The sequence below is a fragment of the Pseudophryne corroboree genome, chromosome 9, assembly GCF_028390025.1.
Source record: "Pseudophryne corroboree isolate aPseCor3 chromosome 9, aPseCor3.hap2, whole genome shotgun sequence".
NCBI lineage: Eukaryota > Metazoa > Chordata > Amphibia > Anura > Myobatrachidae > Pseudophryne > Pseudophryne corroboree.
The window spans coordinates 448,505,505-448,513,603 of NC_086452.1; the positions used below are offsets into that span (position 1 = coordinate 448,505,505).

At 43.5% G+C, this 8,099-nt stretch overlaps 1 long non-coding RNA gene across 1 annotated transcript in view; it reads left to right on the forward strand.

Moving 5' to 3' along the window:
• LOC134957126 (uncharacterized) overlaps nt 1-7,836 on the forward strand; it is a 96,575-nt gene extending 88,739 nt beyond the window's left edge. The window contains exons 2-3 of the long non-coding RNA XR_010186480.1: nt 1,002-1,300; nt 6,625-7,836. This is a non-coding gene — a long non-coding RNA (uncharacterized LOC134957126). The remainder of the gene's footprint in view (nt 1-1,001; nt 1,301-6,624) is intronic.
• The last annotated feature ends 263 nt before the right edge of the window (nt 7,837-8,099 follow it).

The following is an 8,099-nucleotide window of genomic DNA, read 5'->3' on the forward strand; positions in this document are numbered from 1 at the left end:
AAAGATGAATTTGGAGTATTGATAAATGATGACGAAACAAAAGCGGAAATACTGAGCACATTTTTTTCATCAGTGTTCACCAGAAAAGAACTGACGGTGGGAGTAATGCATAACGATAGTGACAGCAATGATTCGTGGCTACATACTTGTTTATTCCCAGGTGTGATTTATATAATGCAGCAGTGGTTCCAAAACTTTCTAGAATCACGGCACTCTAGAGTATCAGCATTTTCTTCATGGCACCCCTAGGATAAATGTTTTTTATTGATAAATGTGGAGGGAAAAAAATATTAAATTAAGAAAATTGTGCCTACCTGTCACTTTTAAGGTCTGTTATGTAGTGGTGCACTGTTGTGCTTCTGATTGTACACAAATTTTATGTTTGGCGGCCACTAGCATCGGTTTTGCCTATCACTTTGACCATAGATAATTTCATTTAGTAATGGACCACCAACCCGAGGCACCCCTGCAAGAGCCTTGTGGCACCCCAGGGTGCCTGGGCACAGTTTGGAAAGCAGTGTAATATAGGCAACCCTTGGCAAATAATGGTGTTTAGAGTGGCTGCCGCATGGTCTATCCCCCTGTCAATGGACACTGCACTACTCCTCCTTTCTGTTCCACCTCATTCCCTCACAGAGGAAATCTTTTTCAGACAATTGAAGAGTAGCCTACATACATAGCCTGGGCCACTAGAAAAGTAAGCTACCCTGCAGCTATGTGTGTTGCGCGGGGGGGAAAAAGTCTACCGATGGTAAGAAATCTTTTTGCAATGTTCTGGAGATCTTTTTTTAATTTTTGAAACAAAAAAAAATATTTTATTATTCAAATGAGAACTATACATACGTCTTTGCATGTGAGAGTTTGCTTTCAATTAGTAGAGCTGCTATGGCATGTGTGCTTACCTACAAGATTCTGGTTTGGCTGTTACCTGTATTTAAGACCTGTATTAACATTTTACACCTTCGCTGATGATAGCGTTGTTCTTGTTTTGTGGATTCCAGGTTCTGATTCAAGGCAGGTCCTTTCCAGTATTCCAGTCCAGTTTGACCATCCGTGTTCCTGTCACCTGTTCGGCAGTATTCCATTCCTGGCTGTCTTGAAGGTGTCCAGTGTTGTCGTGTGCAGTAGTTACCATCCATATCTACTCTGTTGGCTGACTTTTGGTGGTACATCACTACGGTATTCAGCTACTCCACATCCAGCCCACTTTACATTTTGACCACCGCATACACTTACCTGAGCTCCACGCAATCAACCTACAGTGGCATCAGGATGCTGATCGACGGGATCTCGGCCGCCGGTAACCCAACCCGTTAGCACTTGTGCTATGACTTACCTTTTGTTGGCGTCTCTATACTAAGGAGATCTAGGTCCTTATTATTATGGACTATGGGGGTAATTCAGGTCTGGTCGCTGGGCTGCGATTTTTGCTGTCCTGTGATCAGATAGTCGCCACCTACAGGGGGAGTGTATTTTTGCCGTGCAAGTGTGCAATCCTATGTGTACGCTGAGCTGCTAAAATCCACTTTGTGCAGTCTCTGCGCAGCCCAGGACTTACTCCTCCAGTGCGATGAGAACAGGCTGATCCGGGCCGGAGCTGACGTCACACACCCGCCCTGAAAACACTTGGGCACGCCTGCGTTTTCCCGAACACTCCCAGTAAACGGTCAGCTACCACCCACAAACGGCTTCACCCTTTCTATCACCTTGCAAACGCCCGTGCGAACGGATTTTTCGCACCATGCCCTTTGTTGTTGTCCGACGTGCATGCACATTGCGGTGCATGCGCATTTAGTACCTGATCGCCCGCGGTGCACAAACGCACAGCAACGATCAGATCTGAATGATCCCCTATGTTATATAGCTTAGTCCATAGCTTTCTGCCAGTACCACGTCTGCCTGTTTACTAGTGTATTCCTGAACTGAGATTTGGGACATTCATTTATTCCTCATTGAACCTGATGCTTTGCACAAGTCTTTCTGCACAAGATGTTCTGCACATGATGTTCTGCATATAATATTTTGCTGATGCTCTGCATTTGAATTCCTGCTAAAGTGTTCTGCATTTTATACATTCCAGGATTCATCTGTTTTGGTCTAATTGTGATGTTAATAGAGACTAGTTATTTGACTGCACGCCTTGTGATTCCTGCTCTAGACCTAACACTTACTCTATACATGTCAGCCAGTAGCGGATCTTGCCACGAGCAAGCAGGGCTTTTGCCCGGGGCGCCGCCTTCCGGAGGGCGGCGGCGCCATCCGGAGGGAGCCACACCATGGCAAGATCCGCTACTGTGCCCCACGCTGCCGCTGTGTCCCCCACTGTGAAGGGAACTAGACGCTACCCGTCTAGTTTCCCTTCGTGGAGAGGACCTTTTGCTGTGCAGTGCGCAATGACGTCATCGCGCACCGCACAGCATTGTGGGACTGGCACAGACGCTAGGGGTCATGATTGACCTCTAGTGTCTGTGCTGTGCTATGGGAGAGACGTCATGATGTCTCTCCCATAGATCCGAGGAGAGGAGCGGCGCCGGCGGCATAGGTCTGCAGCGGTCGGGACTCAGGAGCGGGGATAGTAAGTATTTTTATTTTTATTTTTTTTTAAGCGGCGCTACTGGGGGCACAATTCTACAGGGGGCGTAACTGACCATGCCCCTGTATGAAGCAACGCCCCTATTTCCCGCCCGGGGCGCCACAAGGGCCAGTACCGGCCCTGATGTCAGCCAAACTCTCCAGCTCACAAACAGATTGGTTAAAAAAAAAATCAAAATTCATATAGCCTTGACATTTGCACCAAAAAGGAGCAGAAAATAGCGTTAAAGGGGACAGCACATTATTTTAAGGTATCTGGATTAATCCTTGGAATCCTGTATAACTATATGCTCAATTAATACATTTCTGTTAAAAGTGCAAATTCTCTCTGAACTCCAAGCAGAAGTTGAGTTTGGGCCACAGCAGCTCTGAGTAGTGTAATGGATTCCTGTCCATTATTCCAAAATAGCTCATTGACACTGCCCTTGGCAAGGCAAGTGCTGTCCATTAGTGAGGCACAACACAGGTGCCATGTAACATCAGCCCATTCAGTGTTATGATTACAGTATGACAGTTGTCCTTTCTATAATATTCCTTAACCCTATGAGGGATATCCAGATTATGTGTATTGATACAATTCGGAATTTTCTAGTCCTGTGAGCATTCTAATAGTCTGATTGGCCCCAGTTCAGTCTAGATTTGTGAACAGTTTGATGATTTGATTGGCTGTAGTTTGGTCTAGAACTTTTCATGTTTGCATTTGTTACAGTTTGGGCAGGAAGCTTTCTATTGGTGAGATTTGTTACAGGTTGGTCTAGTGTTGTGAGCATTCTATTGGTGAGATTTTTTACAGGTTGGACTAGTGCTGTGAGCATTCTATTGGTGAGATGTGTTAGTTACAGGTTGGTCTAGTGCTGTGAGCATTTTATTGGTGAGATTTATTACAGGTTGTTCTAGTGCTGTGAGCATTCTATTGGTGAGATTTGTTACAGCTTGGTCTAGTGCTGTGATCATTCTATTGGTGAGATTTGTTACAGCTTGGTCTAGTGCTGTGAGCATTCTATTGGTGAGATTTGTTACAGGTTGGTCTAGTACTGTGAACATTCTATTGGTGAGATTTGTTACAGGTTGGTCTAGTGCTGTGAGCATTCTATTGGTGAGATGTGTTACAGGTTGGTCTAGTGTTGTGAACATTCTATTGGTGAGATTTGTTACAGGTTGGTCTAGTGCTTTGAGCATTCTATTGGTGAGATGTGTTACAGGTTGGTCTAGTGCTGTGAGCATTTTATTGGTGAGATTTGTTACAGGTTGGTCTAGTGCTGTGAGCATTCTATTGGTGAGATTTGTTACAGATTGGTCTAGTGCTGTGAACATTCTATTGGTGAGATGTGTTACAGGTTGGTCTAGTGCTGTGAGCATTCTATTGGTGAGATGTGTTACAGGTTTGTCTAGTGCTGTGATCATTCTATTGGTGAGATGTGTTACAGGTTGGTCTAGTGCTGTGAGCATTCTATTGTTGAGATGTGTTACAGGTTGGTCTAGTGCTGTGAGCATTCTATTGGTGAGATTTATTACAGGTTGGTCTAGTGCTGTGAGCATTCTATTGGTGAGATTTGTTACTGGTTGGTCTAGTGCTGTGAACATTCTATTGGTGAGATTTGTTACAGGTTGGACTAGTGCTGTGAGCATTCTATTGGTGAGATTTGTTACAGGTTGGTCTAGTGCTGTGAGCATTCTATTGGTGAGATTTGTTGCAGGTTGGTCTAGTGCTGTGAACATTATTGGTGAGATGTGTTACAGGTTGGTCTAGTGCTGTGAGCATTTTATTGGTGAGATTTGTTACAGGTTGGTCTAGTGCTGTGAGCATTCTATTTGTGAGATGTGTTACAGGTTGGTCTGGTGCTGTGAGCATTCTATTGGTGAGATGTGTTACAGATTGGTCTGGTGCTGTGAGCATTCTGTTGGTGAGATTTGTTACAGGTTGGTCTGGTGCTGTGAGCATTCTATTGGTGAGATGTGTTACAGGTTGGTCTAGTGCTGTGAGCATTCTATTGGTGAGATTTGTTACAGTTTGGTCTAGTGCTGTGAGCATTCTATTGGTGAGATGTGTTACAGGTTGGTCTGGTGCTGTTAGCATTCTATTGGTGAGATTTGTTACAGGTTGGTCTGGTGCTGTGAGCATTCTATTGGTGAGATTTGTTACAGGTTGGTCTGGTGCTGTGGGCATTCTATTGGTGAGATTTGTTACAGGTTGGTCTAGTGCTGTGAGCATCCTATTGGTGAGATTTGTTACAGGTTGGACTAGTGCTGTGAGCATTCTATTGGTGAGATATGTTAGTTACAGGTTGGTCTAGTGCTGTGAGCATTCTATTGGTGAGATTTGTTACAGGTTGGTCTAGTGCTGTGAGCATTCTATTGGTGAGATTTGTTACTGGTTGGTCTAGTGCTGTGAACATTCTATTGGTGAGATTTGTTACAGGTTGGACTAGTGCTGTGAGCATTCTATTGGTGAGATGTATTACAGGTTGGTCTAGTGCTGTGATCATTCTATTGGTGAGATTTGTTACAGGCTGGTCTAGTGCTGTGATCATTCTATTGGTGAGATTTGTTACAGGTTGGTCTGGTGCTGTGAGCATTCTATTGGTGAGATTTGTTACAGGTTGGTCTAGTGCTGTGAGCATTCTATTGGTGAGATTTGTTACAGTTTGGTCTGGTGCTGTGAGCATTCTATTGGTGAGATGTGTTACAGGTTGGTCTGGTGCTGTGAGCATTCTATTGGTGAGATTTGTTACAGGTTGGACTAGTGCTGTGATCATTCTATTGGTGAGATTTGTTACAGGTTGGTCTGGTGCTGTGATCATTCTATTGGTGAGATTTGTTACAGGTTGGTCTGGTGCTGTGAGCATTCTATTGGTGAGATGTGTTACAGGTTGGTCTGGTGCTGTGAGCATTCTATTGGTGAGATTTGTTACAGGTTGGACTAGTGCTGTGATCATTCTATTGGTGAGATTTGTTACAGGCTGGTCTAGTGCTGTGAGCATTCTATTGGTGAGATTTGTTACAGGTTGGTCTAGTGCTGTGAACATTCTGATGATATGATTGGTTAGGGAATGGTGTAATGCTGGGAACAGTCTAATGATATAATTGGATAGAGGTTGCGAATATTCCAGTGATTTGATTGGTTATGACAGGGATGGGGAACCTTCAGCCCTCCAGCTGTTGTTGAACTACACATACCAGCATGCCTTGCTACAGTACAGTTTTGCTATTTGGCCATGCTAAAACTGTTGCTGGGCATGCTGGGATGTGTAGTTCAACAACAGCTGGAGGGCCGAAGGTTTCCCATCCCTGGGTTAGGGTCTGGCCTAGTGCGGGGAACATTATAATGTTCTGATTGGCTACACACTGGTGTAGTACGCTGGAAACATTTTAAAGATAGGATTGGTTATTGTCTGGTCTAGTGCTGTCAACACTCTAATGATCTGATTGACTTCTGGTTGGTCTAGCCAGGGGCGTGATGTAACGGACGCTGAATCTCTAGTTGTAGTATTTATATACAAGTAAAGAGTGAAGTACAGAGAATGTTGATAACATTTAAAATCAAATCTGTTATAGTTTAGTAAAATGAGAAAGCATTCTGACATTGTAGTCTTCTTTGCTGGATCTGACATCCACAAATGGTTTTAATGAACTCTCCCTGCACTCTCTCTGCACGAATCGCTGAGTATACGGTGCACTTCCCTCACACCATGAACGCGCCGTGAATTCAGAGAGGAGTGCGCCATGGTACTCTTACAGCCATCATGGGCAACAGTGTTGCCGTGTATGGCACCTGCATGGTAAGTATGTATTTAAACATATACACCCAATAGTAATTTTTAACTGTTGGATGCAAGTTTTCAAATTTATAGGTGAGGATTACATTCCGTAAGGTGGGAGTACCTTCCATATAGCTGTCCTTATTACGTGTACACAGACTGAGACCACTCGCCAAACGTGGTTAGTGAAAGAGTTGCTAATTTTACTTTTATTCCCCTACTCTTTGTCTGAGCGGTCGTTAGCGTCTTTTCCTTGTCTCCTCTTCCTCTCCAGATGCCAGTGGGTGCCAAAATCCTGTCAAAAAAAGTCTATTGATACAAATTCCAGAGTTTTGGGGTTTGTTTATGCTAATCGAAGAAAAACTCCTGATTCCTGACATCCCGAAGTGAAAAGTCGGCTGCAGGAAAATCAGCTCCAGATGCTTGAAACCGCTTATTGGTGTGAATAGAAATTAAGTGTGTATGTGTGTGTGTGTTTATGTAGACGCAAGTATATGCAAATTATCATGTACAGCTGTCTGATGGTGTGCAGTGATGTCATCACTTATGTTAGAAAACAGTCACTTATGTCACATGATATATTGGTAGTGTGCCCTGGCAGAATGAATGAGTGTCAGTGAAAAACACACCTGGTTATGAGACTGGAACTTTGCAGGCCGCTTGATCTGTTTCAGCAAAGGGCGAAAGGCCCTTTGGCTGACAAAACAAATTATTATTATTATCCTTTACTTATATGGCGCCACAAGGGATCCGCAGCGCCCATTACACAGTACACAATCAAATGAGCAAACAAGAAAACAACACTTACAGTTCAAGACAATATAGGACAGGTATAGAAAACCCGGGGTTAGGTGCCATCAAACGGAGTATGGAGCATAAGATAGTGTAAGAAAGAAAAGGAAAGGCACATAAGGAAAGAAGTCCCTGCTCTTGGGCACATGAGGAAAGAAGTCCCTGCTCTTGCTAGCTTACAATCTAAAATACACGTTATAGGGCTTTTCGTAGCTTTCCCCTATACATGATAGGCTGACGGCGTAATAAAGCGCAGATATAACCGGCACTAGCCACTGCAGCTAATTATTACAATTAAAAATATATATTTTTCCACATTAGTGGAACTGAAAGCACAAATCTAGTCCTTCAGATCCACCGCTAATATGCGCGAGTTGGCACGTCAGCCGACACATGCATACGTCTGCAAAAGCTGACTTTGTGTAGCGATAAATTAGCCCTTACTACTCCATCTCAGTACTGTTGCAGCAGCTGGTTATAGCTCAACATCCCTGCAGTATTAACTTGATAAATTGAGCAAATAAGCGATTTATTATGCAGTGATAAATAACGATGATATGTGTCGGCAGAGAAAGAGACATGCACATCTCTCAGAGGACCTTGGATCACTATGACCCCCGTTTCCTTAACTTGGTTATAACATACTTCTTTGGATTTTGTACTTTCATCTTTAATAAATTCCAATAATTTTAAAGCCTAGAAATAATAATGAACTACATGGTGGCTGGTATAAAAAGCATAGTCCGTTTGGTGGTAACTATAAATTGGAATATGCAGCATGTGGGCTTTTGCTTGCATTTGTACAATGCATACCTAATAAATCAGGGCGGCTAATGTACAGCAAACCTCTAATAAACGAAGGGACATGAGGGCTCCTAATCTTAGGTGGCTAATAAACAGGAAACCCCTACATCTTAGGTAGTATATAGCAGCCCCCAGAGGTGGATTGGCAATAGG